We start from the raw sequence: 9,585 nt of genomic DNA on the forward strand, positions 1-9,585 counted from the left end.
CTCAATTGACGTTTGCAGACATACAAAAGCTATTCTAGGCCTTTTACCCAGCCAAACAAATTTTGTAAGAATACCATTAAGTTTTTTATAAAAGGACCCCTGAAAAAAAATTGGTATCATATTCATTTGATAACAAACTACAGGCAAAATCATCATTTTAATAGTTTGAACTCTCCCCCACCAAGAAAGATGTAAAGGATTCCATTGCTCACACATTTCTGTTATTTTTTTAATAAAAGTTTTTCATTCTCTTTCAAAGTGTCTTCCAGAGTATTTTTTATTATGATACCTAAATATTTTAATCCATCCTCTTTCCATGTAAATAAGAAAGAATCAAATAAACCTCTATTACAATGCACATTAAGAGGAAGAATATCTGACTTACTCCAATTTATTTTATAACCTGAAAACTTTCCAAATGTATCAATCAATTCTAATAAGCATGGAATGGTAGTTTCTAGATTTCTCAAATAAAGCTGAATATCATCTGCATATGCCGAAACTTTGTATTCTCTATCAGAAAAGAGAATACCCTGTATCCCCTTTGCTTGTTGAATGGCTAATAACAAGGGTTCTAATACAATATCAAAAAGCAAAGGAGACAGAGGACAACCCTGTCTAACCCCCCTCTGCAATATAAAACGATCAGAGAAATTATTATTAATATATAATCTTGCAGAAGGGGAGCTATACAAAGTTTGAATCATTTGTATAAATCCCGAACCTATACCAAACCATTCCAATGCTTGATACATGAAAGGCCATTCAACATGATCAAAAGCTTTTTCCGCATCCAAAGATATAGAAAAAACTGGATCAGCGATTTCTTTAGATAAATTTAACATTTGAAAGGCCAATCTAGTATTATTAAAAGAATGTCTCTTTGCAAAGAATCCAGTTTGATGCATATCAATAATAAAAGGGAGAGCCTTGGCCAAGCGCAAAGCCAATACCTTAACCAAAAGTTTACCATCAACATTTATTAATGAAATAGGCCTGTAGTTTGAAATCAAAGAGGGATCTCTGTTTGGCTTTGGCAAAACAATTGTTAATGATTCAGCCATAGTACCTGTAATACATCCCTTAGATAATTGGGATTGAAATAAGTTTAACAAATGAGGCAATAGGAAATTTTAAAATGACTTATAGAATTCTACTGTATATCCATCACCACCTAGAGCGGATCCAACTCTAAGAGACTTCAACGCTGTTTCTAATTCTTTTAGTGATATAGGCTCATCTAAACTTCTTTTCATATGATCAGGAACCCTCGGACCAATAATTAAATTCAAAAAATCTAAACCATCTTTCTCCCTACCATCATAAGATTCAGAAGAGTATAGATCTTTATAAAAATTTACTTAAAATAATATCAATTTGGTTGTGCATAACTCCTTTCTCATCTTTAATTGCACTAATTTTTGTTCTTCTTTTCTTTGCTTTAAGGTAATTTGCCAATAACCTACCCACCTTATTTGAATTTCCATAATACAAAGTTTGCTGAGAAAAAAGATCTTTCCTTATTAATTTTGAAGCTAATTCATTATATTTACCTTTTGCTTTTAAAAGGTCTTGTAAAGTGTCATGCTCCCACTTATCAATCAATTTAGATTCCAAAATTTTAATTTCCTTTTCCAAATTAGAATATTGATTTTTAATTTGTTTTCTAATATAAGCAGAGTATGAAATAATATTACCTCTTCTAGTAGCCTTAAAAGCATCCCAAACATTTTCCAAAGAAGTTTCATCTGATAAATTATACTGAAAAAAATCATTAATTTTTATTTGTAATTCATCTAAGAATTTAGTATCTATAAGCAATGTATTATCAAAGCTCCAAATAGGTCTACTATAATCTTGTTGATCTATTTGTAGTTCAATCCATACACCCGCATGATCAGATAAAATAATTGGATCTATGGAAGCTTTAATCACTTGCTGAACTATTTGAGTTGAGACAAGAATATAATCAATTCTAGAGAAAGATGTGTGAACTTGTGAACAAAAGGAAAATTCCTGATCATTAAAATGAAGTATACGCCAAATATCCTTTAAATCACATGAATGCGTCAAATTATCTAACCCTAATGATTTTATATTTCTACAAGGTTTTTTATCCAATAATGGATCCATAACAGCATTAAAATCAACAGCCACAACTAATTTAGAAGCAGCCAGTGGGAGTAACAATTGTTGTAACATTTTAAAGAACTCATTTTGATTTGAATTAGGGGCATAAACATTAAACAAAGCCAGGGCATTATTTCCCATACTCATCTCCATATGGACCCATCTACCCTTTGGATATGAACCTACTAATTTAAAATTGGCTGAACATTTTTTATTAATCAGAATAGCTACCCCTGCTTTTTTCCCATCTGCAGGGGCGAAAAAACATTGTTTCACCCAACCCCTTCCAGTTTCTTTGATTCTATTATAGACAGGTGGGTCTCTTGAATATAGTAGATATCCGCATTCTGTTTTTTTAAAAATGCTAATGTTTTTTTTCTTTTAATCTGATGGTTAAGGCCATTTACATTCAAGGAGAAAATTTTAATATCCATCCTTAAATTATAAGTAAAATAATCTTTCCAAAACAATAAAACAAATATTCCCAGTCTTCATAAAAAGGCATCATTTTCCTGATTTTACAAATATGAACCTGAACCTTACCCCTATCATCCCAACCCTCCCTAAACCCCCCCCCCCATTTAGTAGTGAAATCTTGAAAACGCATATTTGATATCAGGTGAAGAAATACTCTACACAAGCATAAATTTAAATTGATTATAGCAGTTTGATAAGCCACTAAAATACAATTAAGTTGAATACAAAATATTTTTCATTAGTAACTAAAGCATATAAATTATTCATTAGCAAATAATAGTATTAATTATGAACTTTACTTTAATAAAAATACCATTAAGAATCAAATTATCAAAGAAATAAATGACTTTACAATATTTTAAATAATATTATCCAAAACTTTAAATTATAATCCTCTTGTCTAAAGAAACCTTAAAATGAAATTAGATAAAATATAAATCTCTTATATTATTATATAATGTCCCATCTAAAAACAACCCCTCAAATCATTCCTTATTAGTCCATAACATAAAAATTAATGTATTAAAACGAACCATCACGTAAACACCATTCAAAACATATTCAACCTTAAATGTGCTCCAGTAAATTAATCTTAAATTAGTTAAACAACAAATAATATCTCCTCAATTAATTCTCCAAAAGTATAATGTATTAGTTAGTACTAATATTACATGAAAACATACCCATCCTCTTTCATTTAATATCCACACCACTCTGTAATTATCCTTTGAATTAATAATAACTAAATATGACCCGAAGTCATCCTATTTAGATCATAAATATTTAAATAACATATATTAAATAAAAACATTAGAATCTCAAGGTTGTGTAAATAAATAACCAAAACAGTCTCAAATCATCATGTCCATCCATCGAGCAACAGTTCTTCCTTTTCGTACGAACGATGCTTAGTCCTTTGAAACTTTTTTTTTTTTAAATTTTCTTCTGGCGTATAAATTGCTTATGTGTTACCTTTGACCCAGGAAGAACAATAACAGACTGAGGAATATACCATTAGCAAAATCCATTCTTCCAATCACGCTGAAAAAACAATTTACATAAGAAACCCATGTAATGACATCCAAAATCCAAATTACAGTCCCCGAACCAAAGTGAAGATCTTTCTTTCATTTCACCAAGAAGACTGAACCGATAAATTCAAACGCTAGAAATTGATATAGTTCAATCCACGTTGATCCCTCACACTTGCACAAATCCATCGCTATCGCACATATCCTTATGAAGAAATATTTCTGGATCAGGCATAAAGTAAGAACAATACGTTATATCTTTCATAAATATTATACCAATATATCCAGTAGTATGTCCATGAAGTCCGATGAATCCTGCTGATATTTACAAAAAAGTTAATGACGGAGTAAGTGTGGAATCATTAGCAAATAGAATTTAGAGGTCTTAGTCCACGAACTGATTTGCATAATTCCATGGAACTTCTTTTGAAGAATTCTAAAAAGAATTTATTCACCAGAACCATGTATCAAGACAGTTATTGCAATTGAATTTAAATAAGAATTTATCTTTTCAACGAATCAATCTCTTATATAGCAATCACTGCCATGAAAAAATCAAAATCAAACAAAATAAAGACATTTTAACATTGAGTCATTTCTTTTTTCCTTAGTTCCTTTTATGACACCATCGGTTGCTCACATGTATCCAAAAACTCTTTTAACTTGTCTGGATCATCAAAACTTAGTGACTCATTGGCATAAGTAACCCTCATTATAGCAGGGTAAAGCAATCCATATTTAGCACCAAGTTGTCTCATTTGAGGTCTTAAATCAAGTAACGGAAAGGTGCCGGGGCTGAGATGGAATTTAAAGGTGCTGGGGGTATGTAAAAATGTTGATTGACTGGGGGGCTGGGACAGAATTTAAAGGTGCCAGGGGGCTGGGATAGAATTTAAAGGTGCTGGGGGGTAAGTAAAAGTGATGATTGATTGGGGGGGCTGGGACGGAATTTAAAGGTGCTGGGGGGTATGTTAAAGTGATGATTGATTGGGGGGCTGGGAAGGAATTTAAAGGTGCCGGGGGGCTGGGATGAAATTTAAAGGTGCTGGGGGGTATGTAAAAGTGATGATTGATTGGGGGGCTGGGATGGAATTTAAAGGTGCTAGGGGGTATGTAAATGTGATGATTGATGGGGGGGGGGACTGGGACAGAATTAAAAGGTGCCAGGTATGTATTAGTATACAATTTGGTTCAGAATGGGTTTTTTTCTTATTTTCCTCCTCTAAATCTGGGGTGCGTCTTATGGTGAGGTGCGTCTTATAGAGCGAAAAATACAATACCTATATTTATTTGCCTGCAAAAGATATGTCTTTTACAAAATGTCCAAACTTGGATTTGGACATCATATCAAAAATGCCCCTCCACATATGTTCATAAGCTGTTAACAAGCTGTCACGTTCTAAACACGCTGAAGTGCCTCCATAGTAGATATCAGCATAGCTCCTTGTGAACCTGGGCAAGTCACTTATAGGTCTTTTTACTAAGGCACACTAGCCGTTTTAGTGTGCGCTAAACACTAAAGCATCTATTATAGTCTATGGATGTGTTAGCGTTTAGTGCGTGCTAGAACGGCTAGCGCACCTTAGTAAAAGGACACCTTAATCCTCCAGTGCCCCAGGTACATTAGATAGAGTGTGAGCCCGCCGGGACAGATAGGAAAAAATGCTTGAGTATCTGAACAATTTTTTAATCCGAATAGAATTGTAGGGTAAGCAGAATATAAATAAACTAGTCTTATAGCCCGTTACATTAACGGGTTCTAGAATATATGTGTGTGTGTCTCTCTTTATTTCTTTCTCTCTCTCTCCTTAGCCGCTTTCTTTCTTTCTGTCTTTCTTTTTCCTTGGCTGTCCATCACCACCCCTTGCCTGCTCCCCCTGTCCATTCTTCTTTCCTTTTACCTCCCCTGTGTCCACCACCACCCCTTCACTGCTCTCCTTATGCAGCAGCAGGCCTTCTCCCTTTGTTTTACCTCCCCCCTGTCCATCAGCACCTCTTTCCTTTACATTCCCTCCTCCACCATTTCCCTCCCTCCACACCAGTTCCCTGTGCACCTGCCCCTGTCTTCTTTTCTTTCTCCCTTCCTTCCTCTGTCTGTCTGTCCGAAGCAGCATTCCCTCCCCCTCCATTTTCCTTCCCCCACACCAGTTCCCTGTGCACCTGCCCCTGTGTCTTCTTTTCTTTCTCCCTTCCTCCCTCTGTCTGTCTGTCCAAAGCAGCATTCCCTCCCCCTCCATTTTTCTCCCCCCACACCAGTTCCCTGTGCACCTGCCCGCGTCTTTCTTCTTTTCTTTCTGTCTCCCTTCTTCCCTCTGTCTGTCTGTCCAAAGCAGCAATCCCTCCCCCTTCCATTTCCCTCCCCCCACACCAGTTTCTTGTGCCTGCATTAGCGTTTCCTCTACCCCCTTTCTCTTCCCGCAGGCCCGACTACACATGGCGTTTTAAGCAGCGTGTCAGCAGTCTTCACATGCTGCTTCGGGTCCTTCTACTGCCCTGATTTACTCTGGCACGTCCGGAGCAAATCAGGGCAGTAGAAGGGCCCGAAGCAGCTTGTGAAGACTGCTGACACGCTGCTTAAATCGCCAGTCGGGCCCGCGGTAAGGGAAGAGGCGGCAAATGAGTCGGGTCCCGGGCAGCGGAAAGTTGCTGGGCTCCTTGGTGGGGGCGCTGAGTGGCCGCGATCCCTCTCCTCCCAGACCCCCCCCCCCCCACGGAGGAACGGAGATCGGCGCTTACAGTCGCTGGCTTCGGCATCTTCTATCCACTGCGGCCAACCCTAGCGGAAACAGGAAGTAGTCAGAGAGGGCGGCCCGCAGTGGACAGAAGACAGCAAAGCCAGGTGAAGACAGCATTTAAAAGCGGGTGAGCCGGCGAGAAGGAGGAGGTGGTGGTTTTGGCAGTGAGTCAGGGCGGGAGGGGGGAGTCACCGGCTGTGCTGTGCTTTCCTGATCTCAGTGGCGCTGCCGTTGGTGTCAGAGCTTACCTTTGTGAGGTAATACGCGCGCATGCGCACTCGTGCGGCCACATCCCGACAGAAAAGAGATCAGGGAACACGTTTTGCTACTGCGCATGCGCGGGCTAGCATTTTATTATTTAAGATAAATAAAAATACAATTTTACTTTTTTAAAGATATGGAGACCGATGGTTGATTTTTGTAGTGAATAGGCATCATTTTTCTTTGATAATATACATAGGGGGGGTGGGGAGATTGGAAGATAAGATGTAGCAAAATTGAAATTTTGAAGGAATATGATAGTTTTAATGATTGTATAGAAAGATGGGAGGGGGGAGGGTTTTTAATTAATTTACATATTAAGAATATAATGTATGATGTTCAAGTGTTATACGATAGTATTTCATGTTGTTCTTTTTGTGCACTTGATGTAAGTTTGAAAAAGAATAAAGAAATTAAAAAAAAATAATAAAAAAATACAATTTTATGAAAATTAGAGCTTGGAGCACTGATTGAAAATCAGTAGGTGTCAAAGCTGAAAATAAAATGTTAAACTAATTATGGAACAAAAGTTTTACTGATAAACAATTTTAATCTCATTTTTGTAATATTTTTTATACCTACCTTGTTTCCCCGAAAATAAGACCTACCCTGAAAATAAGCCCTAGCATGATTTTCGAGGTAGGTGCTAATATAAACTATACCCCCAAAATTAGCCCTAGTTGGATCGACCCCTGAAGCCCCTCTCGAATGTCCCTAACACTCCCTGATTCACTGGCGGCAGTGCTTTCTGCCCCCCTTGCACAGCATCTTTCCATCCTGCACAGCAGAAACCCCACTGACCCTCCCACCATGAGGCTGACACGCCAACGGGGAAGGCCGTGAAGCAGCCTGTTCAGTGCTGCCGCCGCTGCTATCTGGAACGGAGGTTATGTCGGCCTCGCGGTGGGAGGGTTGGTGGGGTTCTGATGCACAGGATGGGAAGGAGGGATGGAAAGATGCTGCACAAGGGGATGGGTTGGTGAGGTCAATGGGATTCTGCTGCACAGGGGGAATGGGAAGGAGAGATGGAAAGATGCTGTGCGGGGGGATGGGTTAGCAAGGTTATCGGGGTTCTGCTGCACGGGGGGAATGGCTTCGTGTTATGACATCTGAAATTCAGTTTATTTAAGGATGATCTGTAATTTGTTTATCATTTAAAGTTCTATTTTATAGGGAAGATGTGGCATACAAAAAAAATGATTAGATTAGATCTAACGCAACATAATGAAATTGCTTTTGGGATTTTGCTGCACGGGGGGATATGAGAGGGAGGGATAGAAAGATGCTGCACAAGGGGATGGGTGAGAGTTGATCATTGTACACAAAAAAATGACAATCCCCAAAAATAAGCCCTAGTGCGTTTTTGGACCCCAAATTAATATAAGACAGTGTTTTATTTTTGGGTAAACAGGGTACCATGTAATTTGCATATCAGTGTATAATCTTGCTAGTAAAGACCATTTTTAACAAGACAGAAAAGAAAAAGTGTACAGATTAGCTAAATTTCAGACTTAAAGGTAGTAATTTAATTTTAAACATGCATCTTAATGTTTGCCTTATTTCCTGGTGAGGAAGAAATTATTGATTGAACTGAAAGGTATGATGGGATATAAATAAGGCTGTCATTATTATTATTGTGTTGAAATTCTAACAACTTGTTCCATGGTCTTGAGAAAAAAATACATTGAGTAACAATTTTTAATTAAATTTCAGGATCCTGCCTTGAAGCCCTACCCCAGGATTAAAAACAATATTCAACTGCTTAATTTATTAATAATTTATTGGCTACACTTTAACATGAGAGAAGAATTGTTCAACAGCTCTGAAAGTGCCAGCTACTCTTGAGTGTCTACAAAGTTTCACAAAGAGAAGCCAAATACCTCGTCACTAATGTCCAAGTAATACAGATAGAAGAACTCTGGAAAATGTATTGTGATAGCAGAAAGAATGTTGGATCTTGCTTTATCGATGCTTCTTGAAGAGCAAACGAATCTCAACTACCTGTAGGGAGGTGGTTATCTTAGGAAAGCTAATGAAAAATTCAGCAGCCAAGGAGATCCGATCATAGAACTGGAAACTTAATTAATATGTAAAATTTTCTTACTAACATTTAAATTATTATCCCCCTCCCCCTTTTACAAAGCCACTGCATTAACTGCCCCAAAGCCCATAGGGATTTAAAGGGCTTTGGAGCTTTTTCCATGTGGCTTTGTAAAAAGGGGGGTATACTTATTTTCAGTATATTCTTGTTACTTATTTACTTTTAACGAACAGTATATTACAAATCTAGAGGGTAATTTCATAACTGGATGCCTGGATTAAGAAGGCAAAAGGTGTCTGTTTGCAGCCTATTTTATCAAGAAAAATGAAAGACAATTTTATAAGCAGGCACCTAAATTTAGGCTCCAATGGTATGCCTAGTTTAAAGAATAATAATAAGCTATTTTACACTTAAGTACAAGACAGTGCACCTAATCGCTAAGGGGCTCATAATAAAAAAAAGTCCAAAAAGCAGCCTAAGTCGGAACTTGGATGATAACAAGACAGATCGTCCAAGTACTGATAATCAAAACTGGTTTTAGACGTATCTAAATCCAACTTAGGCTTTTACCCTGCCTCTGTACGCCTAGAGCGAAAAGGGGCATTTTTGGAGGATAGGGTGAGAGGTGGGCCGACCTACACTTAGGCCTCCTTTAACGAAACTGTGATAGCAGTTTTTAGCGCGGGGAGCTGCGCTGAATGGCCCGTGCTGCTCCCAACGCTCATAAAGTTCCTATGAGCATTGGGAGCAGCACGAGCCATTCAGTGCGGCTCTCTGCGCTAGAAACTGCTATCGCAGTTTCATAAAAGAGGTGGTTAGTCATCAGGCAGCCATAACCAAAAAGGTTTGATAGGTTACCAGACAGAACTTATACGTTTTGACTTAGACCAAGTTAAAACAGGTATAAATT

General features: G+C 37.7%; 1 protein-coding gene across 1 annotated transcript in view; it reads left to right on the forward strand.

Annotated features, from left to right (window-relative positions):
* HBEGF (heparin binding EGF like growth factor) overlaps nt 1-9,357 on the forward strand; it is a 121,396-nt gene extending 112,039 nt beyond the window's left edge. The window contains exon 6 of the mRNA XM_033926882.1: nt 8,348-9,357. The gene's annotated coding sequence lies outside the window, so the exon portion shown is untranslated. The remainder of the gene's footprint in view (nt 1-8,347) is intronic.
* The last annotated feature ends 228 nt before the right edge of the window (nt 9,358-9,585 follow it).

This window comes from Geotrypetes seraphini, chromosome 18, assembly GCF_902459505.1.
Source record: "Geotrypetes seraphini chromosome 18, aGeoSer1.1, whole genome shotgun sequence".
In the NCBI taxonomy this organism is placed as follows: Eukaryota; Metazoa; Chordata; class Amphibia; order Gymnophiona; family Dermophiidae; genus Geotrypetes; species Geotrypetes seraphini.